The sequence below is a fragment of the Triticum aestivum genome, chromosome 5A, assembly GCF_018294505.1.
Source record: "Triticum aestivum cultivar Chinese Spring chromosome 5A, IWGSC CS RefSeq v2.1, whole genome shotgun sequence".
In the NCBI taxonomy this organism is placed as follows: domain Eukaryota; kingdom Viridiplantae; phylum Streptophyta; class Magnoliopsida; order Poales; family Poaceae; genus Triticum; species Triticum aestivum.
Genome location: NC_057806.1, coordinates 651,924,125 through 651,934,162, shown reverse-complemented (window position 1 = coordinate 651,934,162; position 10,038 = coordinate 651,924,125). Strand labels below are relative to the sequence as shown.

General features: G+C 48.1%; 1 non-coding gene across 1 annotated transcript; it reads left to right on the top strand.

The window, feature by feature from the left end:
- Positions 1-1,479: 1,479 nt before the first annotated feature.
- Positions 1,480-1,552, top strand: TRNAE-CUC (transfer RNA glutamic acid (anticodon CUC)). Its single transcript has one exon. It is a non-coding gene; the product is annotated as a tRNA-Glu (tRNA).
- Positions 1,553-10,038: the final 8,486 nt, after the last annotated feature.

Genomic DNA, 10,038 nt, shown 5'->3' with positions numbered 1-10,038 from the left:
TTGATCTCGCGAAGCAACTAAAACTGTTAGGAAAAAGCGTTCGCTTGTCATCGCCCTCCCAGCTGACGTTCGCTAGATAACAATACCGAAAATAGTGTAAGATTCTATAGTCCACTTCGTCCTTCAAACCATACCTACTTCCCCCTATCTATGTTATGATTTTCTTCCTCATATATCTGTCTTTTCCGTTGTTTTTCCTTGAAAACTACCTTAACTCCACGCGTTTTATTAACTTACAAAATAAATTATGATTTGTTTAATAAAACTAGTAAGTTTTTACCAAACCAAACAAAATCGTAAAACTTATTCAGGTAGATAAATCACAGGCGATTTGGTAAACATTTATTTACACAATCACATTAATATGAACAGGTAAATCACATGCTAACATGCTATAATATTTATACTCACTGCAACGCACAAGCAATTACCTAGTCAACTTGAAAAGCTAACACAACCAACCGACCCTCGATCAGGACCATAGGTGGCTAAAAACATCAGAATTTCCCAAAAGTTCGACAGCTAAGCATTCATGTTGAAGACAACACGATAATCTCGAATTGCGACATCAAATAGCTCATGTGTCCTCTGCGGTCATAGCACCCTCCACTGTTTAAAAAAAGATCATATGATGTGGACGAGCAATAAAAAAAATTCAAAGATCTGCCTGTTACATGTATGTATTTCAAACTGCCCACCAAGTCGACGTCACCCCTTTCCAAATATAATAAGTATTGCAATAACAGAAATTGCTAGGACTCCAAGCCAACCAAAAGACTCCCTAGCGACAGACCCCAAAAAGGATGAACATTGGACACTGAAATAACAGAAGATCAATTGATTCTATCACAATACGTGAAGGTCACAAGCTATTTGAGGGGTCTTGGCTAATCAAATTGTATGACCCCTTAGCGATCATGCAATGCTTGCCACACAAAAACTCTTATCTTCAAAAATGGACTTTGATTTTTTTCTCTCTCCAGAGTTTTAGCCAAATGAAAGGTTGAAGCACTATATATGGAACTTGTAGAGTACTCCCCATTCTTACTGCACGCCCACGATCCAAATCATAGCACTTAAGATCGCATCAGGATTAGTAACAATAAATAAAATGTTCAAGGAATTGAATCCTGAGATGAGTGTGACCGAAGTGTAATGAACATGTTATGATTGCCCATATCAGGAAGTCAACGCGAAAATCAAACCATCCTCACATTGCCCATATTAAACACTATGCCCCATCTGGCCACCTGAACATGTTTGAATTTGACTTCCTACAGAACCTAGCGGATTTCAGTAGGACAATTGCGGTTTTCGAGTTGATCCTTTGCATATGGAGGGGCAAATTCTTGATTGTTTTGAGTACACGAAAACGACCAGGATATTTTTCCTCAATAATGTGCGACGAGTTTGATTCTCGGGAGTTGGGACGGAATAGATCAAGGTGCTATAAACAAAGTTTACCTTCGCAACAAGAAATCCGTCGTAGTCTAGGTGGTTAGGATACTCGGCTCTCACCCGAGAGACCCGGGTTCAAGTCCCGGCGACGGAACTTTTTTTTTGTTTTTCTAGCTTTTTTTTAGTATTTCAGTGATTCGATACTCTTTTGAGAGAAGTAAATGTAGATTTCGCCAGTTCCCTTCCAAAACCACGTCTTTGTGTAAAGAAGTCTTGTTACGTGTGTGCCACCATGTCCGGTGCACAAGTAGGTAACAGATAGGCAATAAAACAACTAGCTTTATGTTGTTCCGGGCATGACTAGTGGACTACCCCTAAACTCTAAAACCAACTCGTTTCTTTAAAGCACCCACAAGCATTTCGTAGATAAGACAGTCCAGAGATTAAATACACAAAAAATTCAGTTGACCTGATATAAGCTGGGGCCTATTGTACATGTTTATTTGATTAATCCAGCAGACCACTGAAATTTTTGAAGAAAAACAACGGGTAGAAGAAGCTTGTCACGATACCATGGCGCGATTCTGAATATCATAATTCATGGTACAAGAAAAATCAGACAACCATGCTACCATGGCGTTACCTGCACACCCCTTCAGCAAAATGGCCAACCAGCTCAGATGCAAAGACAGAACATGGGTTAAACACAGCTTGGTTCATTAGAAAAACACAGCTTAGTTCAATTAAAAACACAGCTTAGGAAGTCTTGCATTTCATTAGGACACAAGAGCGAAAAGGTTTCACGGTGAATGTCATTAGAATGAAGTAACAAACTAATGATAGTCATCATTATGATGCTCATACAAAAGTAAACACATTCGACAATATTAGAATGAATGGTTGCCGTACCACCAACAAACCAGGTTGATGATGTTCCTGGCAATTAAGATGCTCCATTTGTCGCCAAATTCATTCCCATTAATGTTCTCCATCTGCCTTGGGCCTTCTCCCTTTCTACCTAGACTACGACGGATTTCTTGTTTCTTTAAAGCACCCACAAGCATTTCGTAGATAAGACAGTCCAGAGATTAAATACACAAAAAATTCAGTTGACCTGATATAAGCTGGGGCCTATTGTACATGTTTATTTGATTAATCCAGCAGACCACTGAAATTTTTGAAGAAAAACAACGGGTAGAAGAAGCTTGTCACGATACCATGGCGCGATTCTGAATATCATAATTCATGGTACAAGAAAAATCAGACAACCATGCTACCATGGCGTTACCTGCACACCCCTTCAGCAAAATGGCCAACCAGCTCAGATGCAAAGACAGAACATGGGTTAAACACAGCTTGGTTCATTAGAAAAACACAGCTTAGTTCAATTAAAAACACAGCTTAGGAAGTCTTGCATTTCATTAGGACACAAGAGCGAAAAGGTTTCACGGTGAATGTCATTAGAATGAAGTAACAAACTAATGATAGTCATCATTATGATGCTCATACAAAAGTAAACACATTCGACAATATTAGAATGAATGGTTGCCGTACCACCAACAAACCAGGTTGATGATGTTCCTGGCAATTAAGATGCTCCATTTGTCGCCAAATTCATTCCCATTAATGTTCTCCATCTGCCTTGGGCCTTCTCCCTTTCTACCTAGACTACGACGGATTTCTTGTTTCTTTAAAGCACCCACAAGCATTTCGTAGATAAGACAGTCCAGAGATTAAATACACAAAAAATTCAGTTGACCTGATATAAGCTGGGGCCTATTGTACATGTTTATTTGATTAATCCAGCAGACCACTGAAATTTTTGAAGAAAAACAACGGGTAGAAGAAGCTTGTCACGATACCATGGCGCGATTCTGAATATCATAATTCATGGTACAAGAAAAATCAGACAACCATGCTACCATGGCGTTACCTGCACACCCCTTCAGCAAAATGGCCAACCAGCTCAGATGCAAAGACAGAACATGGGTTAAACACAGCTTGGTTCATTAGAAAAACACAGCTTAGTTCAATTAAAAACACAGCTTAGGAAGTCTTGCATTTCATTAGGACACAAGAGCGAAAAGGTTTCACGGTGAATGTCATTAGAATGAAGTAACAAACTAATGATAGTCATCATTATGATGCTCATACAAAAGTAAACACATTCGACAATATTAGAATGAATGGTTGCCGTACCACCAACAAACCAGGTTGATGATGTTCCTGGCAATTAAGATGCTCCATTTGTCGCCAAATTCATTCCCATTAATGTTCTCCATCTGCCTTGGGCCTTCTCCCTTTCTACCTAGACTACGACGGATTTCTTGTTTCTTTAAAGCACCCACAAGCATTTCGTAGATAAGACAGTCCAGAGATTAAATACACAAAAAATTCAGTTGACCTGATATAAGCTGGGGCCTATTGTACATGTTTATTTGATTAATCCAGCAGACCACTGAAATTTTTGAAGAAAAACAACGGGTAGAAGAAGCTTGTCACGATACCATGGCGCGATTCTGAATATCATAATTCATGGTACAAGAAAAATCAGACAACCATGCTACCATGGCGTTACCTGCACACCCCTTCAGCAAAATGGCCAACCAGCTCAGATGCAAAGACAGAACATGGGTTAAACACAGCTTGGTTCATTAGAAAAACACAGCTTAGTTCAATTAAAAACACAGCTTAGGAAGTCTTGCATTTCATTAGGACACAAGAGCGAAAAGGTTTCACGGTGAATGTCATTAGAATGAAGTAACAAACTAATGATAGTCATCATTATGATGCTCATACAAAAGTAAACACATTCGACAATATTAGAATGAATGGTTGCCGTACCACCAACAAACCAGGTTGATGATGTTCCTGGCAATTAAGATGCTCCATTTGTCGCCAAATTCATTCCCATTAATGTTCTCCATCTGCCTTGGGCCTTCTCCCTTTCTACGTCCAGAGACAGCGAGCCATCGATGACAAGGTTCGTGATCGCAAGCCAAGACAGCCAATCTATCTCATATGGGCAGATGTTAGAGTTGTGCCGAATATTACTGTACAAGGTAGATTACAGTCGAACTTTTTTTTGGACTGTGTGTAGATAGGGTAGGAGTTGTGTCCTACTAGAACACTTGTATCCTAGGCCTCTCATATATATCGGAAATAGACACACGATGTAACATATGCCAACATAATAGCGCCATGGTATCGTGACGAGCTTCTTCTACCCGTTGTTTTTCTTCAAAAATTTCAGTGGTCTGCTGGATTAATCAAATAAACATGTACAATAGACCCCAGCTTATATCAGGTCAACTGAATTTTTTGTGTATTTAATCTCTGGACTGTCTTATCTACCAAATGCCAACATAATAGCGCCATGGTATCGTGACAAGCTTCTTCTACCCGTTGTTTTTCTTCAAAAATTTCAGTGGTCTGCTGGATTAATCAAATAAACATGTACAATAGGCCCCAGCTTGGACTGTGTGTAGATAGGGTAGGAGTTATGTCCTACTAGGACACTTGTATCCTAGGCCTCTCATATATATCGGAGGTAGACACACGATGTAACATATGCCAACATAATAGCACAGGCACGCGAGGGAGCCCGGGGTGTGTCCCGGCGCCTAGGCGGTCAGGGTGCGGTATTGTAGTGGTGTCATGGGGAGGAGCACTCGTAGTCAGGCTCCGGGGATGTATCCATGATGGTGAACCTTGTTAACAAATCTCGGTGTCGTGCTTGTGTGATTGCTTGGTCCTCGGTAGATCACTGGAGCGCCTCGGATTTATTCTTACAGCAGAGGAAGTACTTCTTGGTCACATTCGCACTATCAATCCTCCTCATCGACCTATCGAGGCTGAACATAAAGAGGCCTTCCCCATCAACCCAGATCACCGACGTCCCACTTTTGCCTCGGGACATCTCCAACCTGACCTTTGCCTAGATCTCCAACGTGGCCACTCGTTGCGGCAAGGAAATTCTCATGTCAATCCTTTCAGAAAGCACCGAGTTGCTGGAGACATCGCCAAGCGCACTATTGTGTTTCCAAAGTGTCATCTAAAACCCTTGCACGATGACCAACAGAATCCCCCCGTCTGCTGAATTCCCCAGCAATGGCCACCTGTTACGCTTTCCTTTGGGCGGGAGCTCCAGATATGACAGTTCCATATTGCTAATGTGCAGCGTGGCAACGTGAGTGAGCGACATTTGTTTCCAGCTACCACATAGCCAATGGATGACACCGCCAGAAGCAGCGGCCGAGGATAACACCAAGTAAAGGCCAAGCATTAACCGAGGAACTCCTTAAGACCTCATCCATGCTCCACTCTTTGAGCTATAACACACACAGATGAAACAATCTCCTTTTCTTATCCAAATGCCTATCAGTTGGAAGGACTGGGACATGCGTACATAAAGGTCGACATCATTGGTGACAAACAAGGCATAATGGTCAGGAGGTACATATCTGTGGCCAGAGACGGAGGACCAAAAAAAAGGTGTGGCGAAGTCTTAAGGAAAGAATTTTTTGGATGCAAATTGAGAGAGTGAATACACACTACAAACGAAATATCAAATGCAATGAAAATGTGGACATGTTTCAATAGAAAAACAACCTAAAACATACCCATAATGAAGCTGTTAATGACATGTCCTGAAACATTAACCTAAAACATGCCCATAATGTAGACATGTTTCGATGGAAGTCACTTGATCTTGATGAGTGACATGTCCCGGAACATTAACACTTTCATGGGTGCTTGGATTTGTTTTTGAGCTGCTTCCACTACCAATTACTTTAAAATACTTTGTCAAATATGCAATCCACAGCGTCAATCTGTCACTAAAATCTGATTGGATTCAAATTGCTGTTAACAATTACTATAAAATTTCAGAGACATGAGAAATGCACCTCTTCTTCCCTTTCCTTTGGAGTTGCTGACCCCGTCCCCTCCTTTTCCATCTTACGGCCCAAACTACTGGAGCTTTCTGCCGCCGCCGCTGGAGCCCTAGAGTCGCTGCTGGTGCTTGCTGCCGCCGCCACTAACGCTTGCTGCAGTCGCTGGAGCTTGCTGCCGCCGCCCTCTAAGAGCATCTCCAGCCGTTGCGCCCCCAAGACGTGCCGAAAATCGCCTCTTGGGGGCGAGCCGGCGGGTTTTTCGGCGTGGTGGCGAGTACGTCCCCAGCCGTCGGGCCCCAGACGTCCTCACAGTTCGGCCAAATTTCAGCAAACACGACATATTTAGGCCAAATTTCAACAAACACGACATATTTCGACTAAATTTAGATGTTTTTACATGAATAAAATGCACGGGAAAAACCCTAAACTACGGGCCGAAGTAGGCGCTGAGCAGGGCGTAGTTGTCGCCGGCGTCATCCTCCTGCTTCTCCTCCTGGACACGGCCGGCGCCGCTGCTCGACCCCTCGCCCCGGCGCGCTACTTCACGGCAGCAGCGTTCTGCGATCTCCTCCAGGGTGCGGCGCTGGCGGTCCAGCTCCATGCGCGCGTAGTCCTCGCGCTCCCACTGCAAGGTGGCCTCTTCTTGGTCGGCCTCCTCGGCGAGAGCAGGCTCCGGCTTCACAGCGGCGAGCCCCGGCTTCGGCTTCACCGTCGCCAGCCCTGGCTCCCTCTTCGGCTTGACCAGGCGAGGAGTGGCCGAGGAGGAGGAGCCACGGCCGCCGTCGTTGATGACGAGGCCGGCGCCGCGGGTGCGCCTATCGAGCGGCGTCTCAGACGGCTCTGGCTTGACACTGACAAACGTCGGCGCGCCGGAGGAGTGAGAGGAGGATCGGGAGGAGGAGGAGGAAGAGGAGGATGACCATCCCATCATCCTCCTTGGCAGCCACGCGCCGCCGCTCCGAGTGGTCGGGTACTCAAACGGCGGGTCATTGCCGCCCTCGAGGTGCGCGAGGACGCCGCTGAGTGTGCGGCACGGGACGCCCCACCACAGGCGGCGGCCCTCATTGTTGTTGCGGCCGCGCGGCGCCGGCGCATTGTTGGTGGAGGCGAGCTGCACCTCCTGCCGGCGTTCAAAGTACGCCGCCCACGCCGCATGGTTGTCGGCGGCGTACTCCGGGAGCGCCCACTCCGCAGCCGTCAGGGACGCCCGCGCACGCTCGATCTCGACGTGGAAATATGTGGGCGCCTCGGGGACGTGCAGAGGGGGGACAGGGACCCCGCTGGCACTGAGCCTCCACCGCGACGGAGCGCGTACGTCGGGCGGCACGGGGTAGTTGGCCTCATGGAGGAGGTGGGCCTCCCACTCATGCAGCGAGCGGCGGCCGAAACCGTTGGCCGCCGCCGCGTCGCCGGGGTACCTCGCACTCATGGTTGCCGGGGGGAGAGAGAGGGGCTCGAATGGTAGAGAGAAGGAAGAAAGTGCGGCGGCGAGGAGGGGGAGGATTGGTGCCTCACCGGCGCGGCCAGGGGCGGCCGCGTGTGAACGCGTGGCGGAAGGCGGGGTGGCGTCGCCGCACTTCGCTGCCCGTGAATCAATGGCAGGCTGACCGGTGGCAGCCTTGGCATTGATTCCCCGCGGGAAAACTAAGACGATGAGGACGACCAGCCTTCGTCTCGCTGACGCGCCGGTCGCGCCACGCCAAAACGTTCGAGCTGGCGCCCTCGGGCGCCCCCCAGCGTGCCGGGTTCGGGTTGAGTGCGCCAGCGACAATTTCGGCCCAATCCGATGAAAAATAGGCTCATGGGGGCACGACTGGGCCGATTTTTTGGTGCCAGCGCTAAAAAACGGCCTTGGGGGGCCTGTTGGGGGCGCAGCTGGAAATGCTCTAAGCCCCCAGCTCACCGCCGGCGTAGCCTACCCCGTCGCTAGTCGCCCGCCTGGTCCTCGCGACCTGAACGGCCGCTGTCGCTGCGCTAGCTTCTTAGGGTTCGCCGCTTGCATGTGCGTCATGTGCCTGAGCGCTCGATGGAATCGAGCTCGACCGCTTCCTGGGCCAACTCGTGCGTGTATGTGTCGGCCCATCAGGCCAGTGGCCTCTTTACCTGTTTTGTGGCTGCACTCGAATGAAGGAACGAGACGATTGATAGCGACGATAGATGCGTATGTATAATTTTTTTGCCCAAAATCAAGGTATGGCGACTGCCATATCTTGCCCACCGGGGGCCTCCGCCAGTGTCTGTGGCTAGGAATCTCAAAGGTTTCGGAAGTGAGAGGATTGCAGACATATAACAAATCATTTAGGAACTGACCGTTGGGAGTGGCAACTTCTGATTGGCGGCAGAGGACCAGGAAGTTGTCCTGGGATGCAATGGGCTTATAGAAGTTAAGGCTTACACCAAGACCTGGAATGAAGGTCTCAAGGTATAGTGGCTTGATAGCATTGTGAGTGGATTTGCTACCAACAAAGCGTGACAATTCAGACATCCGCATGAAGCTTGGCACCAAACAGCGGGTTTTGTCAATGTGATACTTCCAGAGGTTTGAGGAAGGCTTGTCCTGGTAGAAGAAACCAAGAGGAAGGGATGGGGTGAAACCGTGATCGCGGTGCCTCCTCCTAAGGCCGAGTTTTGCCGACAGCGGCCAAATCCTTTGGCGAAGGCACGTCGGGAAGCCGCGGGGAGGCCGACCGAGGGCATCAGGCGATAGCCTTGGTTGTCCCGCATCTAGCGATCGATGGTGGCTTTGGACCAAATGGTCACCAGCGTGAATGGCAGCGACCAATCCCACGAGCTCAACTGGAGAGCCGACTATCATGCGAGATGAAGAGGGGTAAAATGGTGCGATAGCTTAAGGAGCTCAACTGGAGCACAATGGAAACACCATTGGGGCTCTGGGAATACCGAAGTGAGGAAATCGATGGCGATGTACATGGCAGGGCTTGGAGCTCGCGAGGAAGACGACCCTAGTTCATGGGCTTGTCGTGGAGGATGTCGACGTGGCACCTCGGGATCCTCAAAGCGCGACGGGTATTGGCTAGTGTGCTTCAACGACATCAAAATTAACGGCGGTGGTCCAAGGGTGAAGGTGGGGAAGATGACACTGTGACACCCTGTCATGGCTTTCTATGCTCAAATTCGTCGTCTCAAAGGTTGACGGCGTCTCGGCAGAGCTTCCTAGCGAGGTTGTGGCACTTGGGGTTATCGTTGGACGCGTGCATGTGTGACGACGGCGACCGAACGCTATCGGGTGTTCCTGCGGGAGAGAGATAGAGGATGAGAGAGAAAATGAGGGTGAAATAGAGAGAGATGAAGAGGGGAGGAGAAGGAGAGTGCAGAGATGTATGTGGAGCTCGCGGTGGTAGCGGTGCAGGGTTGGGGCGTAGGGTTCGCCGGAGTTGAACTAGTGTTGTGTGGTAGGGAGAGATAGATAGAGAGAGAGAATTTTTCCTTCTATTTCTTTATTTCTTTTTCATTGTTAGGCCCGCATGTAAGTGAAAGAAAGAGAGTTTTTTCATGGAGGTGGGTCCCACCTAGACCTAGCCATGGGTTTCCCAGCCCGGACGGCCCGACCTGACCCGGCTCGAAAATCTCAGGCCGGGAACATGCCATCGGGCCGGGCTCGGGCCTGAAAATCAAGCCCGACAGAAAGATCGGGTCGGGCTCGGGCCTGTGAAAATGGGTTTTTAGTCGTGGTTGGGCCGGGCCGAGCAGGCTGTGTCGGGCTTTTCCAGGTTCGGGTCGGGCT